The following is a 16,267-nucleotide window of genomic DNA, read 5'->3' as shown; positions in this document are numbered from 1 at the left end:
ATAAACTGCACAGAGAAATTAATGAGAGAGAAGCAAGGAACAGCCTGAAGACGAGGAGGGGAGGTTTCTGCAAACAAAGGGGGATTGTCTAGACACATGCTACCTCCTTTCCGCTGGCTTTTTATTTTCCTTTCTCTTTCCATTTTTTCCTAAGCTTTGTTTGCAGACTGATTCAACTAAGCATTCCTTTCTTAGCCTTTCTCCTTCCATGTCTAAATATGGGGGAGTCGGGAAAGGGAACCAAATTAGCCCAACATTTTACCTTTGGGACCGAGTGATAAAAATAGCCCTGTTTCAGCTCTCTGAATCATTTCAATAGCATTGGAAGCATGTGGATTTGCTCCACAGGAGGAGGAGTTGGGAAGAGAGGGGTTAAGACTCTCACCCTGTATTAGAACTTGATTTATTGCAGGGATCAAATGCATGTTCCTCTCTGGATCTGGTTTTGAGCAGAAGAAATGACAGCCTACCATGTATGAAGTACAAACAGTTGTGCGATGTATTAACATGCCGTCTTGGCCTCCAAGAAATAGGCATCAGTGAGAACCTGCAAGCTCACAGCTTGCTTTGAAGTGTACAAAACATCTTTGATCCTTCAGCCCAAAGGTGTGTCCAGAAATAACAACGGTCCACTTTCTAGGATATAGGGCAGCTTACCCAGATCGTGGTTGAAAGAAATTCTTTAATTTTCCTATTTTCTTCCTCCAGCTACTTGCCTTTGGGACTTACCTCTGTGCTTCAACACCTCTTCCAAAGGGGGTAAAGGGAGGGATGTGAGAATACTAGCAGACTTATCAACTATTTTTGCTTCTTGTTTAGCTGTCTTTTATTTTTAGTGCACAAGAAATTGTTCTTGAATATCAAAAAAAAAAAAAAAAAAAACCCAAAAACCAAACAAAACCAAAACACAGGGGATATAGGTGACCCTTCCAAATACATTTCAGTTTAGATCTCTGTATGTATCAGACAATACATTTGCAATTTGACTTTGTGTGGAGGGGCGAAAGGGGGGGGGGCTGACAGCTATTCCTTTGTTTATCTTCTTGTTTATCTTGAGTGGTACATGTGTGTTAGCATACGAGTGGCCACATGCACACAGCATCTTTTTATACCCAAAGCCAGGAAATGCCACAGTGATTTAACAGTGCAATCTTAAAAACCACTGAAAATGCAAGGTTTTTTTTTAATGAAAAAAGGCATTTTAATGTAAATATGAAGATGACGTGAAATGAAAAAAAACAAAACAAAATCTAGTTTTACTAAAGAAAAGTGCAGGTTATTTTCATTATTATTTTAAAAACGAAAAGGAAAATAGCAGATGGAAAAACTGAAGAAACATAAGCGTGGCCTGAAAGACAAAGGAAAGGAGAATAAATGATACCTTAACATTGAGGTGTTTGGCTCTGCAGCAATTATCACTGGCAGATTCTGCCCTGACAAGGGGAGACATGGGTTGATATAAAGGGCTTTTTAATTTTTCCTTCCTAGAGTTTGTGAATAACTGGTTTACCAGGTGACAATTACTCTGCTTCCTCCAAAAGCTCTTCCTTACCCCCTTTGATTCCTGCCCCTCGCGGCCCAAGTTCTTAAGAAATACAAACCCCACTGGGTCCTCCCAGTGCTCTTTCTCTGAATTGCACACCTGGCCTTGGCATCCAGACGACAGAGGATGGAAACAGGAAGAGAAAAGCTCCCTTTAAAAGGAAATCTCCTTTGCAGAATTGGCTGGCTCTACAATATAGCCTGAAATGAAAACATACAGCAGTGAAATGCCATGTGAGCCTGTCAACAAAAGACCTAGACAAAGGGCCACATGTTACCTTGAGCCCCGTGGACCTGCTGGGGTGTCTGGTTGTCAGCATTACAGCTTTCAGGAGGCATTTGTGACCTGGCTTCAGAGTCACTGTGGCAGTAGGATGCTGGCATCCCCTTCACCCCAAAAAATCTCTCCCCACTGGTGCCAGAAATCCCACTAAAGTTGATTGGTAGCTTTAGGGTCAAACAATGGGCAATATTAGCCCTTTGGAACAGAATATCCTAAGGAGATATGATTGCAGGAAGACAGGGCTAAGCATTTTTCTGTCCCCAAAGAACTCTTTCCCGCTTTTAAGATTCAAGGAGGCGGTAGGACTTGAGCTGAAAGGGAAGAGCAACTTAAGTGGAAAAAAAGGACAATCACTTTTTTCCTTCAACTTCACCATTTGGGGACTTTCCTTTGAGGGAATGATATCATCTAAGCTAATACTTTCGAAAAGTTCTTCTAGAAAGTCTTCACTCTTCTGGCTCATGCAACTGGGATCTCTCCTGTGGGTTTGACACATGTTGCCCTGCTCTTGGTCCTGATCTCCTCCTTTCTATTCTACAAAGAACAGGAGAAGATCCAATCAGATTCTGTGGCTCCACCATTTAAAACGCTCCAGGGTTCCTCATTGGTTTTAGAAGAAAATCCAAATCCACATGTATAGTTTGCAATGCTCACACCTCCAGCCCCATCTCTGCCCCTTTCCACCACTGAACCACAGTCATGTTCTCTCTTCTTCCAGCTTTGAGCAAATATTTCCCTCTGCCTGGAAAAATTACTCCTACCATGCCATGTCCCTCCCTACAACCACAAAACTTGGTTAACCCCTATGCATCCTTCGGGCTCAGAGCAAAGATCATTTCTTCCAGAAACCTCATCTGACCTCCTTCCTACGTTGCAGACCCTGTGGAGCATCCTGACAAGCTGGTCCTGGTCCCTGCCTCTGGTGGAGGTCCCTTTCTGGGGCATGCCACAGCATCAGCAAATAAACATACAAATATAGATGGTAATTTCACATGGTATACAAGTGTGTGATGAAAATAAAACAGGTTGGTATTCCTGGGAACAATGAGGGCAGTGAGTGATTGGTGAGGAGGGCAGGCATGTGTCCTGCCTAAGTGTGGTAGTTTCTCTGGTACGCTGCACTTCCCCATTATAGGAAATAACAATATAATGTATTAAGAGCCATTTATTCATCTACATTACCCATGAGATTATAAGTGCTATGAAGACAGGGCAAGGTCTATCCATTTCCTCATTTTCCCTGAGTTGTTATTATGATATGATGCCTGGCATATAGCTCTTAATAGATATTTGTTGAATAAATAAGAGAGTAGCAAGGCAGAAGACTTGAGTTAGAAGAACCTTATAGTAACCCAATTGGAATTTATGGGGGTCTGAGCTAAGATGGTTGCACTGGTGATGAACAGAGAGGCTGGATATGATGAGTAGTGTGCAGAAGAAATATCAACAAGACTTGGTGACTAACTGGAAACTGGAAAGAACTAGGAAAATGAAGAAGTGAGGAATGCCTCTGTCAAGGCTTTAAACACAGAACACAGGGGAAATAGTAAAGGACTAGTTACGCCTCAAATCCTGTCCTCCTGGGCACATAGCTAGATAATATTACCTAGCCTCATGTGGGCAAAATGATGTGTGCCACTTCAGGATAAGGCCTGCAGAAACCTCCCCCACAAGAATCTCCATGTCCTTTTCCCTCTTGCCATCTGGATGTCAGTGCCCAAGACCTTTTTGAAAGCCACGTGTTGAAGATGGCAGGACCTCTTTTAGCCTGGTCTCTGAATGACAGAGCAGAGCCCACCCCTTTCCTGCCCCTGCCAGTCTAGAATTACCTTGGGCTGTTAATAGATCAAGAAATGTTCATAGTCTAAGAAAGCAATGGAAATAGAGAATTTAGGAGGAAAAGACAGTTTGGGTTTGGAGAGTGAGGAACACTAATAGATCTGGCTTTAGAAAATTGAATATGAAGTTTCAGAAGAGTATTCAGTTGGAGCTGGAATTTGGAACCAGTTCAGGAATGTGCTGTTTAAAAACGGGGTACAGTTATGGGAGCAGATGAGTTTGAAATAAGGAGAGGATCAAGGGAGAACACACAGCGAATGGACACAGAGAGCAGACAATGGGAGCAGGGGGGGAGAAGCGGAGAGAAATAAATAAATCTTTAAAAAAAGAGAGAGAGAAAATGTGAATGGCAGAATTTCTTGAAATTATTACATTTTAGGCATTGAGATGAATAGACTCAACAAGGCTCAGAGGCATAATCTGAGAGAACAAAATGACAGGCACCAAGAAACCGAGAAAAAACAAACTAGAGTTCCAAATCCCATGGGAAGGCTCAGGAGAAGGGGGTCTGGGGCAGGTCAGTGGATGTGACAGTGCTGGGGTCAGTGCTGGTATCCAGAGGGCTATTTCAGGAGCACAGTGGGAAGAGACTAGATTGCACACTTGTGGCATGACAAGCACATGGAGGCAGTAACATCCTATTTTTTTTTAAATCTCAAAAATACTGCAGAGAAAAGTTGAAAACTGTGACAGTGGCTAGCGAGAGTTGCAGGAAAAAAGGAGAAGGCTATTTTCATCTAGTGGAGTCCTGAGATCATGTGTAAGTGGAGAGGATGGCCCTACTGATGCCGTAAGATAGAGATGGGACAAGGAATGTGAAAATCTCTGGAGGAGGGAATGGCATGAAGAACACAGGTTATGGGATTCATCTCTATAAATAGAAGGACTCTTTTCATATGAGACACCAGGGAAGGAGAATATAACTCTGCTGGGACTTCAAGAGGGGTGGAGGATGTAGGAAGGGAGGAAAAGGTGCCAGCTGTAAGAGTACATGGCAGAGATGTGGCCCCATGAGGACCTGCATATTTGCAGGCTCTCCCATTGTCCTCTTGCTCTCATTTTATTCAGACATACCTGTTCACTCCTCTAGAGTCTTGTCCCACCAGCTTAATGTGCTTCTTGGTAACAAGTTTTAAGATTGTGTACTCTTTGCTAGGAGATCAGCAAACACTAGCTGTGATTATTAATATTGTTAATAACATCTCCCTAGGAGATAAAATAGTCAGTCTAGAAACCTTATGACCAGCATTAGGCCAAAGGAGTGTTGATCATTATAGCTGAAGTCAAGGACTTTCATGGCAGAGATGCTTGGAGGTGGAGGAGGAGTAAGCAGGAGAACTGGACTTCCATTACTGAAGAGACCAAATTCATACTTTAATCTTTTCACAAAATGAGGTGGTATCCTCAGTCACAGAGATACTCTGACAGGACTAAAAGAAGCTCTTTGCTACACAAACTTCAAAGTGTGCTTCATTTGGACCATACTGCCTATGGTTCCCCATTGATTAATATTTTTCATAAATCTTTTAATTATCTCATGTGATTAAATTGGGTTGCAATCTCTTGACCTCTGCGAATTCCTACCTAGACATTATCTAGTTCAGTGATTCTTAACCGGAGGTACACATCTGAGTCACCAGTGGAATTTTTTGAAAAACAAAGTCCCTGCCCACCCCAAGATTGTGATGCAGGAGGTCTGCAGTGTATCCGGGACATACATCTGCTCTGAAAATCTTTCTAGTGTTCTGGCCCACAGTTCTAATTAAGATCCCCTGACATGGTCCTGTTCTCTGTCCTGAATCCCCAATCAGGGTTCTTCCAGCCTGCAACTTATTTCCGAACACAGGCCATGACTTGGAGTGTCTGGGGCAGGTGCATTTTGAACTCTTTCAATATTATCAAGTGAGGTCTTTATTTCTTACCATTCTTATTAAATCAGACCCCTGAAACAGACCAAGGATGTGGTGCTGCCTAAAAGCTATGTGCATCTGGCTTCAGAAACAATAAAAGAAAAGAGCTCTCTCTCTCTCATGAAACTTGGCTTGGGAAACATCCGTCCCCAAAACTTGAATTGCAGATTAACTGGGAAGTTTGCTTTATGAAGGGGACCTTAGTTCCTATTCCATTGGACTTGGAAATGTGCCTGGTAAATTCCCCCTTCTGAGTCACCTGCCCTCAACACCTGAGCTCTCTGCCTCTAGCCCTTAGGGCACTCCTCATGAAGAGTGTCCGAAGTAAAGTGGCCCTGCTCCTCCCCTCCAAGACACAGAGGATATCGCATGTCTGTGTGGTGATGCTCCAGGAAAAGATTGATCATTTGCTGATGTGCCTCAGACTCCTGGAGAATGGGCACAGGGCACTGAGGCTGCTTCTAAAAGGGCTGGCCACATGTCATCTTTGTGCTTCCAGAAGATCACGGCACGTTAGCATGACCCTGTGGTACCTCTCAGAGGGAAAAAGCATTGTGATATCATTCAAACTCTGGACTGAATGTCTGCACATTTCAACTATATCATATCCTGTCTCATGGAATCAAGGATCTTGTCTTGTTGCATAATTTCTGAGTGTATGTGCATATATCTCATCCCCTATACCAGACTGTAGATTCCTTGGGCAGGAACTGTAAGTTATATATCCTTGTGTCTCCACAGCCTCATGCATAGTATGAGTTTACCAATTTCATATCAAATAAAACAATACAGGAAAAAGCCCAAATTGAATTCCTTGTTTCTGTTACTACTAACACTGTCACATCAAGGTGTGATCCTTATGCCTTTTCCCTAATTGGCAGAAAGATAAAGAGTCATAAAGTAGATCATTGAATCGCCCCAGTTGTTAAGGATGGCTCACTGCAAATAAACAAATCTGGGTTCTGTCATTTATTGGAGAATGACATATGGACATCGCCATCTTAAGTTCCTGAAGTTTCTTGAATATTGAAAATGTTAAGAAGAACAAGAATGATAGTGGATGGCGAATGAGGTATATGGCTTTGAGTTTCTGCTTATTTGAGATTGAGGCTAAGCTTAAGGAGATGATATATCAATTGCCAAGAGCATGATGGGCACTCTAAAATGCAACTGGTAAGAATATAAATCAGTAAAACCCAGTAAACAGGTTTAGCATACTCATTTAATCCATCAATGCTACTTCTAGGATTTCAGTCTGAGGAAATAACACAACAAATGTGCAAAGATGTACATTAAGGAAGTTCATAAAAATATGGAAATATAGGAAACAATGCGAATGCCCACCAATGGGGAATTTGTTAAGTAACTTTATGATACGACCAGACAATGGTTTTTAATACCATATTTCATAATTTCTAAATTTTTAAATGTTTTGATGTCTCTGAAATTAGGATGTGTCTTACAGTGTATGGAGCCTGCCAAGTATAATATGCAGCATTCTCCCTTCTTATGGGTATATAACAATCTTACAATCACAGGTGTCCTAGAGTCAATGAAGTATAACATATTGACATGGAAATTTGACCACCATACTAGCAAAAGAAGGATCCTACAGAATAGATAAGATCCAGTTTATGTTCCTATATATGTTTATTTCTGGAAACAGATGCATCTAAGTTTTGTGAGTGATTTTCTCTGGGTAGTGTTGTAAGAACTTTAACTTTGTATTTTTTTTTAATCATTTACAACAGTCATGCATTGTTAGGAAAAAAATGGTTATTTTCAAATAAACCTATTTACTGCTTTGTGTTTTTCTCTCCGCATGAGTCCATTACTCAGAATGAGAAAAATTTCAGGATTTACTGACCATAAAGGAATCAGGTAAGCATGTGACCTTTCTTTTGTTCAGCCAGTCAGCAATGTGGTCATGACCTAAGTCTGTGGTTCTTGCCTCTTGGTTCATTGTCCGGAAAGCTTCTTGTGACGTGAACTAGCATGAGAGAACTCCTGTGTGACCTACTTTTAGGTTTGGCCTATAAGGGTTGATGCCGTGCTTCTTTATGATGAAGACAAGAGGGGGTTGTCAGGAAACCCTGCTTAGTGAAGGAGAAAAGAGAGACGGTGGTTGTTACATAGAAAAGCTCACTATTCTGATAACGGAAGAATAAGAAATGGAGGAAAAAATACAATAATATGTAAGGCATTTAGAAGCAAAGATTGTTGTATCTTCTTCTGATCCAACCATCATATAGGTTTGTTAAAGGCATGGCTCTCAGGGAAATATGACCTTCACCAGGCCAGCAGGGTTGAACATGAGCTACCAAAAAGGAGAATTCAGAAAGCGAGAGTGGTTGCTTTAAAGTATTAGAGCTTTTTTTAAAAAAAGCATTTAATTATATTACATTATTTAAATAACCGTAATTTGATAGCCAGAGTAATTTAAATTTATTTAATGTGTGATTTTTAAATTCCGAAGCATGATGCTAAGTATAATGTTATCACCCATTGAATTAGCATACTCACCACTTTAACTCTCCATGCTTCAGTCTTCCACTGCGGTTATCTGGAATTTTAGTAGCATCGCATCAGTAAAGAATCATTGGGGCTCTCCCATCTGTTCTATGAATAATCTCTTAATTACATCAAATGATGGCTGTCCCTCCTTGTCCTCATTACCTTGTCATTATCTTTCTTTCCAAAGTAATTTTTTTCCCTGGTCTTCACTTTGTTTCTTTTTCCTCTCCCCACCCTACCCCCACCCCCACAGACAGCTCTGCTCCTGATGTCTTTCACAAATGTATCTGGATTTTTCTTCTCTGATCTTCACCCCGCCTACCCCAATCTGTTCCCTCTCTGCCTTCTTTATTTCAGTTCCATGTTCATTTCTCCCTTTCAAAAGCTTTTCTCACCTCAATCCCTTCTTACATTCCCTCATCTCCAGTCCTCCAATTGTTTTGGCTTTCTTTTCTGCTTAATTCTCCTCCACCCACCCCCCAAACAATTCAATCATGACCTTCCCTTTCTATTTCTCTATACATTTCACCTTACATTCTAAACATCCTGTTACAATCCTGATACAAAGGGACGAAATTAGTGCCAGCTTCACCATGGAAATTTCTTGTGACCTCACAATAGTCAGCATCATATAAACAGTCCCCACTGCAGCCATCACTTTTATTTATTCAATTTCAAATATTTGTTCCCAAACAATATTTCTTAATGAGAAATGGAGAATGTTAACTTTGGAGCAAACAGTCGACTCTATACTAAAATATAACTCCCAGAAGAGGTGTTTCTTAAGTAGCTCGTTTCCCAAAATTGCCTTTTACTTGAGAGTATGTTGCCATTGTTTTGAAGTCGTTCATCTTATTGATAACTAAGCCAGCTGTGAACTTTAAAGAAAATGTCTAGGAATATAGTGGACTCAAGAATAAGAACAGTGACTCAGGATTCAGTCCAGATTTTTATCACACTGCGTATCTATCTCAGATTTATGTATGTAGAAACAAAGATATAACCAAAAAAGACCTTAGTGGGTTTTCATTTTATTTATGAGGGGCCTGGGAAAGTAGTTATTAGACTTGTACTGTTAATATATTAGTCACCTGCCACATGTGGCTATTTAAATTTAAAAATTCATTGAATTTTTAAAAAGTTAAAATTCAGCATTCCTGAGTCATACTAGCCATATTTCAATTGCTCAAAAGCCATGTATGGCGAGTGGCTACCCTATTGGAAGGTGCACATTCAGAACACTTCCGTTATAGCACTGTTTTGAAGCATATAAGGCTGAGGTTCAAGAAAGTGGAATCTGTCTTCCTGCCAGTTGAAGACGCTAGTGCCCTATAATAAAATTTATTTTGTAATGTTGTCTTATAATATAGGAACCTGAGAAGTAATGTACAAAGGGAAACTGAATTAAATATAAATTCATATAGTTGTTCGTTCATGAAAAGATGTTTTTAGCTTACAAAGCACTTTCACATCCATCATTATGTCTCAAGTTCATAACAACCCTGAATGAAAGGAAAGACAGGTGTTCATATCTTCATGTTACTGAAGAGGAAACAGTGGCTCAGAGAAATTAGGACTTGTCCAAAGCCATCCTCCCTTTAGACTAGAATAGAAACCCAAGTCTCTTGCTCCAAATCTCTTGATCTTTTGCGCAGGTTGTAAATGTACCAGAGGTTTGCGTATTATTAATAAAAATAAAAAAAAAGACCATGTGTTTTGAGAACATTCTAGAAGCCAAGTGCTGGGCAAAGCGTTTTACATGCATTAGCTCATGTAAGCTCCAGCCTCAGTTTTAGACTTAAATGTCCTACCCACTGTTTGACCTCTCCCCTTGAATGTCTAATGATTTTTCAAACTCACAGTGCCCAAAATAGTACTCTTGATTAATACTCCTGACAATCTATTTCTATCCTGTCCACCAAACACTCCCTACCATCACTTCACTCCCATGAGTTCCTCCACTTCAATTGAAAACAGTGAAACTAGTTAAGTGGCATTGCGGTAACCTAGGCAAGAGACGGTGGCTTAGATGAAAGCAGATCTAGTGGGGGTGGGGGGCAATTAACATGTGCAGAGTATATTTTATTGAGAAAGTTCACTGGATTTGTTGATGGGGAGGAAGAAGGAAACTGAAGAACCAAGGACTCAGGTTTTTCATACAAGCAACCAGATAGATGCTGATGTTCTTTACTGAGGCAGAGTTCTTATTTAAAAATGTAAATCAGATAACTTCCTCAGCTTCCCCATAGCTTTTAGAACAAAGCCCCCCTCCCTCATCTAGACCTACAATATCTGCCATGATCCAGCCACTCTCCAGCCTCATCTTCTACCCTTTTGCTCCTGTGCTCCAGCCCCAGTGGCTGCCTTTCTGCTCGCTCCTCCAGCTCTGCAGTCTACTGGCCTCCTTGGGCTTTGCTTTTGCTTCTTCTTTCCAGAAAGCTCTTGTCTGTCTCGACCCCTGGATGTTCTTCTTCTTTTCTCCCCAGGTCTTAGTTCAAATGTCACCTCCTTAGAGAAGCCTTTTCTAACTATGCTGTTTAGAGTAGTCCCCATGTCCTCCCCAAGTCACTCTCCATCTGCATTACCTTGTGTTTTAGTGTCCTTGTCTGTTCAAGCAAACACCAGGAAATGGGCTGGCTTAAACAATGGGAATTTAATGGCTCATGGTTTTGAGGCTAGAAAACAGTCCAAATCAACGCATCATCAAGATGATGCTTTCTTTCAGAAGACTGGAGTTCTGCGGCTGGCTGCTGGCAATCCTTGTCCTTAGCTTGTCACATGGCAAGGCACATGGAGGTGTCTCCTGGTCTCTCCCTTCTCTTCTGGGTTCTGCTGATGTTCAGCTTCTTGCTGTTCTCTTTGTGGCTTTTTCCTCTGTGTAAATGTCTTTCTACTTATAAATGACTCCAGTAATAGGAATAAGATCCATCCTGATTCACTGGGGTTGGTGTATACTCAGAAGATTAGAATTCCTGGGCTGTCCATGTGCCAGCTGTGCCCTGAGCCTCAGCAGAGTTGCAACACCTACTCTCCTGTTCTTTGGACTTACCCAAGTCAGCTAACAGGGAGGTGAAGATGGTCAACCACCACACCAGGGAATCAAGAGCACCTACAACTGTACGCAGAGGAATTGCATCCATCAGCCATGTGGAATCTAAGCCCCCTCTTGATTTAGAGGTGGAGTGGACATCACCATCCAAGGGACCACAGGATGGAGGAATAAAATATGGATTAGAGCAGACTTATTGGTATTCTACTATAAAACTATTGTGACTCTAGCAATGGAAGAAATTGTATCACTGATATGGAGACAGTGGCCATGGTAGTTGCTGAGGGCAGGGAGAGGGAAGAAGAGATGTGATGTGGGGGCATTTTCTGGACTTGGAGTCTTAAATGATATTGCAGGGACAGATGCAGGACATTATATATCCTGCCATAACCCACTGAATGGACAGGGGGAGAGTGTAAACTACAATGTAAACTATAAACCATGCTGTGCAGCAGTGCTCTAAAATGTATTCACCAAATGCAGTGACTATGCCACAATGATGAAAGAGGTTTTGATGTGGGAGAGTGGGGGTGTGGTGGGGTGTAGAGTATATGGGAATCTCTTATATTTTTTGTGATCTATGTATCTGTTTTAAAAAGACAATAAAAAACATATTGACTATAAAAAAATCCATCCTGACTGAGGTAGGCCACACCTTAACTATAGTAAGGTCATTAAAAGGTCCTACTTACAATGGGTCCATACCCACAGGAATGGATTAGGTTTGAGAACACGTTTTTCTGGTGTACATACAGCTTCAAACCACCACATCTTTATCTCTTTCAGAGTGCTGTATCACAATTTAAATTAACTAGTTTATTTCCTTGGTTATTGTCTAGGGACCTTGTTACCTTGTTCTCTGAGATATACCCTGAACCTTGAACCCTGCCTGGTACATTCTGGTGCTCAATAAATATTTAGTCAATAAATAAACAACCTTGGGAGTAAATATTATTATTAATTCCATCTTATAGCTAAGGAAACTAAGGCTTAGAGAATAATTTGCCAATTGTTTCACATTTAGCAAGTGGTACAGCCAAGAGTTGATCCCAAATATATTTGACACCAATGCTGGCTCTTAATCACTGATCTGTGGATTGTTCTTATTTTTAAAAATTCCTTGGGTTCATTCTTTCATTCACTAAACATTTATTGAGCACTTACAAAGTACCAGGCATATCAGGCTATGCTGGGCAAATTCTAGGCCATCAAAAATGTGATACAATCCCTGTCATTATGTAACTTAAAATCTAGCAGACAGTTCTTTCTTAAAGTGAACAATGATCATCAGTTTATTTTATATGTTTATATAATTTGCTTAAATCAGCTTGTATTGATTATAACAAAAGAATCACAAGAATAAACACTTTCTTGAAAGGTGATTTCTTTGCCCCTCCCTCTCCCATTCCAAGAGACAAGAATCTGATCTTTTAGACAATTTTCTGATGGAAGTTTCACAAGACTTTCTAATAAATAACTGACCAAAATTTTACATACATTACACAAATGTAATATATGCATATATGTGTGTGTGTATATATATGTATATGTGTGTGTATGTATATAAATGTATGCACACACTATTTTTATACATATACATATGAAAACTTATTTCAGACCATCCAAGTGGTTTTGTTGCAATAAACTGATTACAATGACACACAGATGTGATCCCTTAAAAGTGGATAGTAGAGCAAATCCCAAGAAGAGTTAGCATGAACACAGATTTGGGAATTAGAAACCTGGTTCTAGTTCCAATGCTAGCTTTAAATTAACCTGAGCCAAGTCACAATCTTTTAAAAAGCTTATTCCTCATCAACAAGATGGAGAAAAAGACGTGCCCTTCCTACATCATGGCAAAATTGTGCAACTCTAATGAAATAGTTTATGCAAAAGTGCTCTGAAAAGCCAAGAGTGCTAAAAAAAAATGTTTGTCATTTCATGATGCCATTTGCTTCTTAGAGAATGGGGAGGTGAATGAGTCATATGTACAAAGGGACATAAAATGCTGTTCACCTTCCCAGCTTCAGCTCCTTTTCATTCCTCCATGCCGTCCATGATGGTTTCATGCCTCTGAGCTTTTGCACATGCTGATCCCTCTGCCTGAAATACCCTTTCCCCACGGATGATTTTCTTGTCATATGTCTAGATTCACTTTGAACCTGACTTTCAAGACAGACTAAAGTGGCGGGGACTGTTAAGCATTTGTGGGCTTGTCCCCACATCTCTCTTCCAGGAGTAGCTCCTGTCCACCTACCCACTTGTGGTTATCATAGATCCACCATACTATCCATTGTGGTCCCACTCCTGGTCCCTGTTGATTGGTTGGGGGAGGGCCCCTGTCTGAAGCAAAGGATCCCACCCCAGAGGGCAGAGCTATTTGGTTAACGGCAAACTCCTGGTTCAAACTGTCACATCCACTGACCTGCCCCAGACCCCTTCCTCCTGGGCCTTCCCAAGGGATTTGGAACTCTAGTCTATTTTTTTCTCGGTTTCTTGGTGCTGTCCTTCTCTGGGAATTTTGGAATTGGAAATGAGTAAAGGAATTCAGTGTCTCCTGGTTTTGAAGTGATAAACTTCAGAGCTATTGGCAGCCATGTTTCTGACATGAGAGCAAAACCAGTGGAGAAGGCCAGTCTATAGAAAGCAAACAATGAAATAAATGATCTGAGAGAAATAGAGCTGAGATGCAGTTCTAGTGGTCCCAGGATCCATGTTCCACATCTAGAGTTTTCACAAAGATATTCTAATGTCCCTATAATGAATTATTTCCTAGAATCCTTTTAATGAGTTCCCCTTTGTGCATAGAGCCCTTTGTGCAAGTTGAGTCTCTGTCACCACCAAAAATCATTAAGTAGACAGAAATATACAGTCCTAACTAATAGAAGTTGCCTTACATATCTTCAAATTCCCAATGTTTACCAGTCTTTAGCTTACTGTACTCCTTAGAAAAATTAGTGGATTAATTAACCCTTACCCTGATCCCTGTCATACAGTTTGCAGTGTTAAATGAAAACAACTGATCTTGTAAATGACCAAATACAATAAAGTAGCTATGGTTTTAACTTTTAAAAATGGACTAATTTAATAAAAATATGGTACAACTCATCTTCTGAACAAACTTACTATTAATTTGTGAAATCTTTCAGTATATTATAATATCTAAATTATAAATATAAACATTCATTAAGTGAATCAAATCTTTGGACATCAAATCATGGTAAGACAAAATTTGCTTAATGAAGTGCTGGCCTGCCCGTAGTAGATGGGAAATTGAACTGATACAGAATAATGTTTTCACCTCAGCTCCTCTGCTTAAGACCTTTGGCATTTTGGACAAATCAATAAACCTCTCTGGGCTCCAGTTTCCCCATTAATAAACCAGTATGGGTGGGGCATATAGTGAGTAAAAACATGCTTAATATCAACTCTGACTTCACAAATTTATTGTGAATTTAAATGAGATAATATATTAAGGATCTTGGTAAACTCTTAAAACAATAACTGAGAGGGACTGTAACTTTTACTCTTAATCCTGTTCTATCAGGAACACATACTTGGATAAGAAATTTCTTCTTCGTTTTGGACCTATAGAGTGCTATTACTAAAAATCTAAGTAAAACCAATCAAATTCAGCAACTGTGATTTCTTGGTGAAAACCAGTTTATGGGACATGGGGAGAAGGAGGAAGGGAAGGCAGATGGGAGGAGGGAGAGGAAAAAGAATGCCAATTTTCTGTAAGAAGTATATGCCTTTCCCTTTTCAAGGTTTTTCCTCCTTTTCTTCACCACTTATGGAGTGCTACTTCCCAAGACAGAAGCCTTTTATTATAATAATGATCAGTTAGACTTGTCTGATATTTTATGTTGAAGGCAATTCCCAACTCATCTAACAATCAAGTATTGTCTTCTCCTAAGATCTGAAGAAACCGTTCCAGGGACCAGGCGCCCCTGAAAAGCCCACCAGTTGGGAGTGGCAGAACTGAAGGGAAAGTGCTGACTCTTCTGTGCATCTCATCTAGAACCCATTCACAAGGATACTTCTTTCTATACAGAGATAAATGACTCAGGAGCACCAAAAAGCCCTTTCCTGGTGTAGTGAAAGAAAAGATCGGAAATGAGCGTGCATTTAATCATTGCTCCCCTCTATGCCCTTTCCTGACCCTTCTTCCTCCCAGTACTCTCCAAGAATTGCAGGAAGTCAAACCTCTAATATGGAAAAAATAACACTTAGCAAATAAAATGGTAAGCATTTCCACTGGGGTTCTGTTTGCCGAGAACACATCAATTCAGAATGCGGGTGGAAATGCTCGAACACATGGATTTGCTTGGTGGGGGACAGGATTAACCCTGTGAAATCAGCACTCCAGGCCCTCTGGTGACTCCACAATTGAGGAGAGTCTTAGCTGGGTAAGGAGTGGGCCCTGCACACGTGGGGCAGGAGAGGAGGGAAGGAGAGAGGCTGTGTGGCAGGAAAGGGGCTTCTCCATGACGTCTTTCCTGCCCCAAACTCCAAGCAAAGACTATCAATCTGAGACTTGGGGTGAGTGTGAGCACCATGTCCACACTCATGAAGACTCTAACTAGATTCTGACCTAGGAAACCCTCCCCTAAAATGTTTATAATTTCTGTTAGCAATGATAACTATAGCCAGCACTTACTGAGCAAGTAGTGTGCCATGACTGATTCTCATCACAGTCCATGTATTGACTGACTGATGTAATCCTTAAAATGGAGGAACTAGCAGAGTACAGTAAACATGGCGGATAATTCACATTTAATGACGGTTGTGTTTCACCATGTTTTTACAGTTGTCTTTGAATATGTGCATAAAAAGTCTTTTGATGCTTTGGGAACTTACTCCAAACCAAAGAAGGGAAGTCTGTTTGAAAGATTTCACACAAGAGGAGATGGGAAAGTGCTAAATTGTGCATTCTGTGAGGGTAGAGGCCATATCTGGTGTGCTGTCATTTGCATTTCCAGAGCCTGGCACAGAAGACTAGCTAGCATGTAAAACATTCTCAATAAGTATTTGCTGAATGAATGAAAAGAATGAATGGAAAGATGAACAATTTCATAGGACCACTCAAAATCTCTTGTCCTATAATTTTCGTATCAAGTATTTCTTGAA

At 40.5% G+C, this 16,267-nt stretch overlaps 1 long non-coding RNA gene across 1 annotated transcript; it reads right to left on the bottom strand.

Annotated features, from left to right (window-relative positions):
* Positions 1–2,209: 2,209 nt before the first annotated feature.
* On the bottom strand, positions 2,210–8,598 carry LOC131279288 (uncharacterized). The gene is made up of 3 exons (XR_009186671.2): positions 8,484–8,598; positions 8,098–8,137; positions 2,210–2,359 (listed from the first exon to the last, which is right to left on the bottom strand). It is a non-coding gene; the product is annotated as an uncharacterized lncRNA (long non-coding RNA).
* Positions 8,599–16,267: the final 7,669 nt, after the last annotated feature.

The sequence above is a fragment of the Dasypus novemcinctus genome, chromosome 7 (genome assembly GCF_030445035.2).
Source record: "Dasypus novemcinctus isolate mDasNov1 chromosome 7, mDasNov1.1.hap2, whole genome shotgun sequence".
Taxonomy (NCBI): domain Eukaryota; kingdom Metazoa; phylum Chordata; class Mammalia; order Cingulata; family Dasypodidae; genus Dasypus; species Dasypus novemcinctus.
This window is presented reverse-complemented; position numbering and strand designations above follow the sequence as displayed.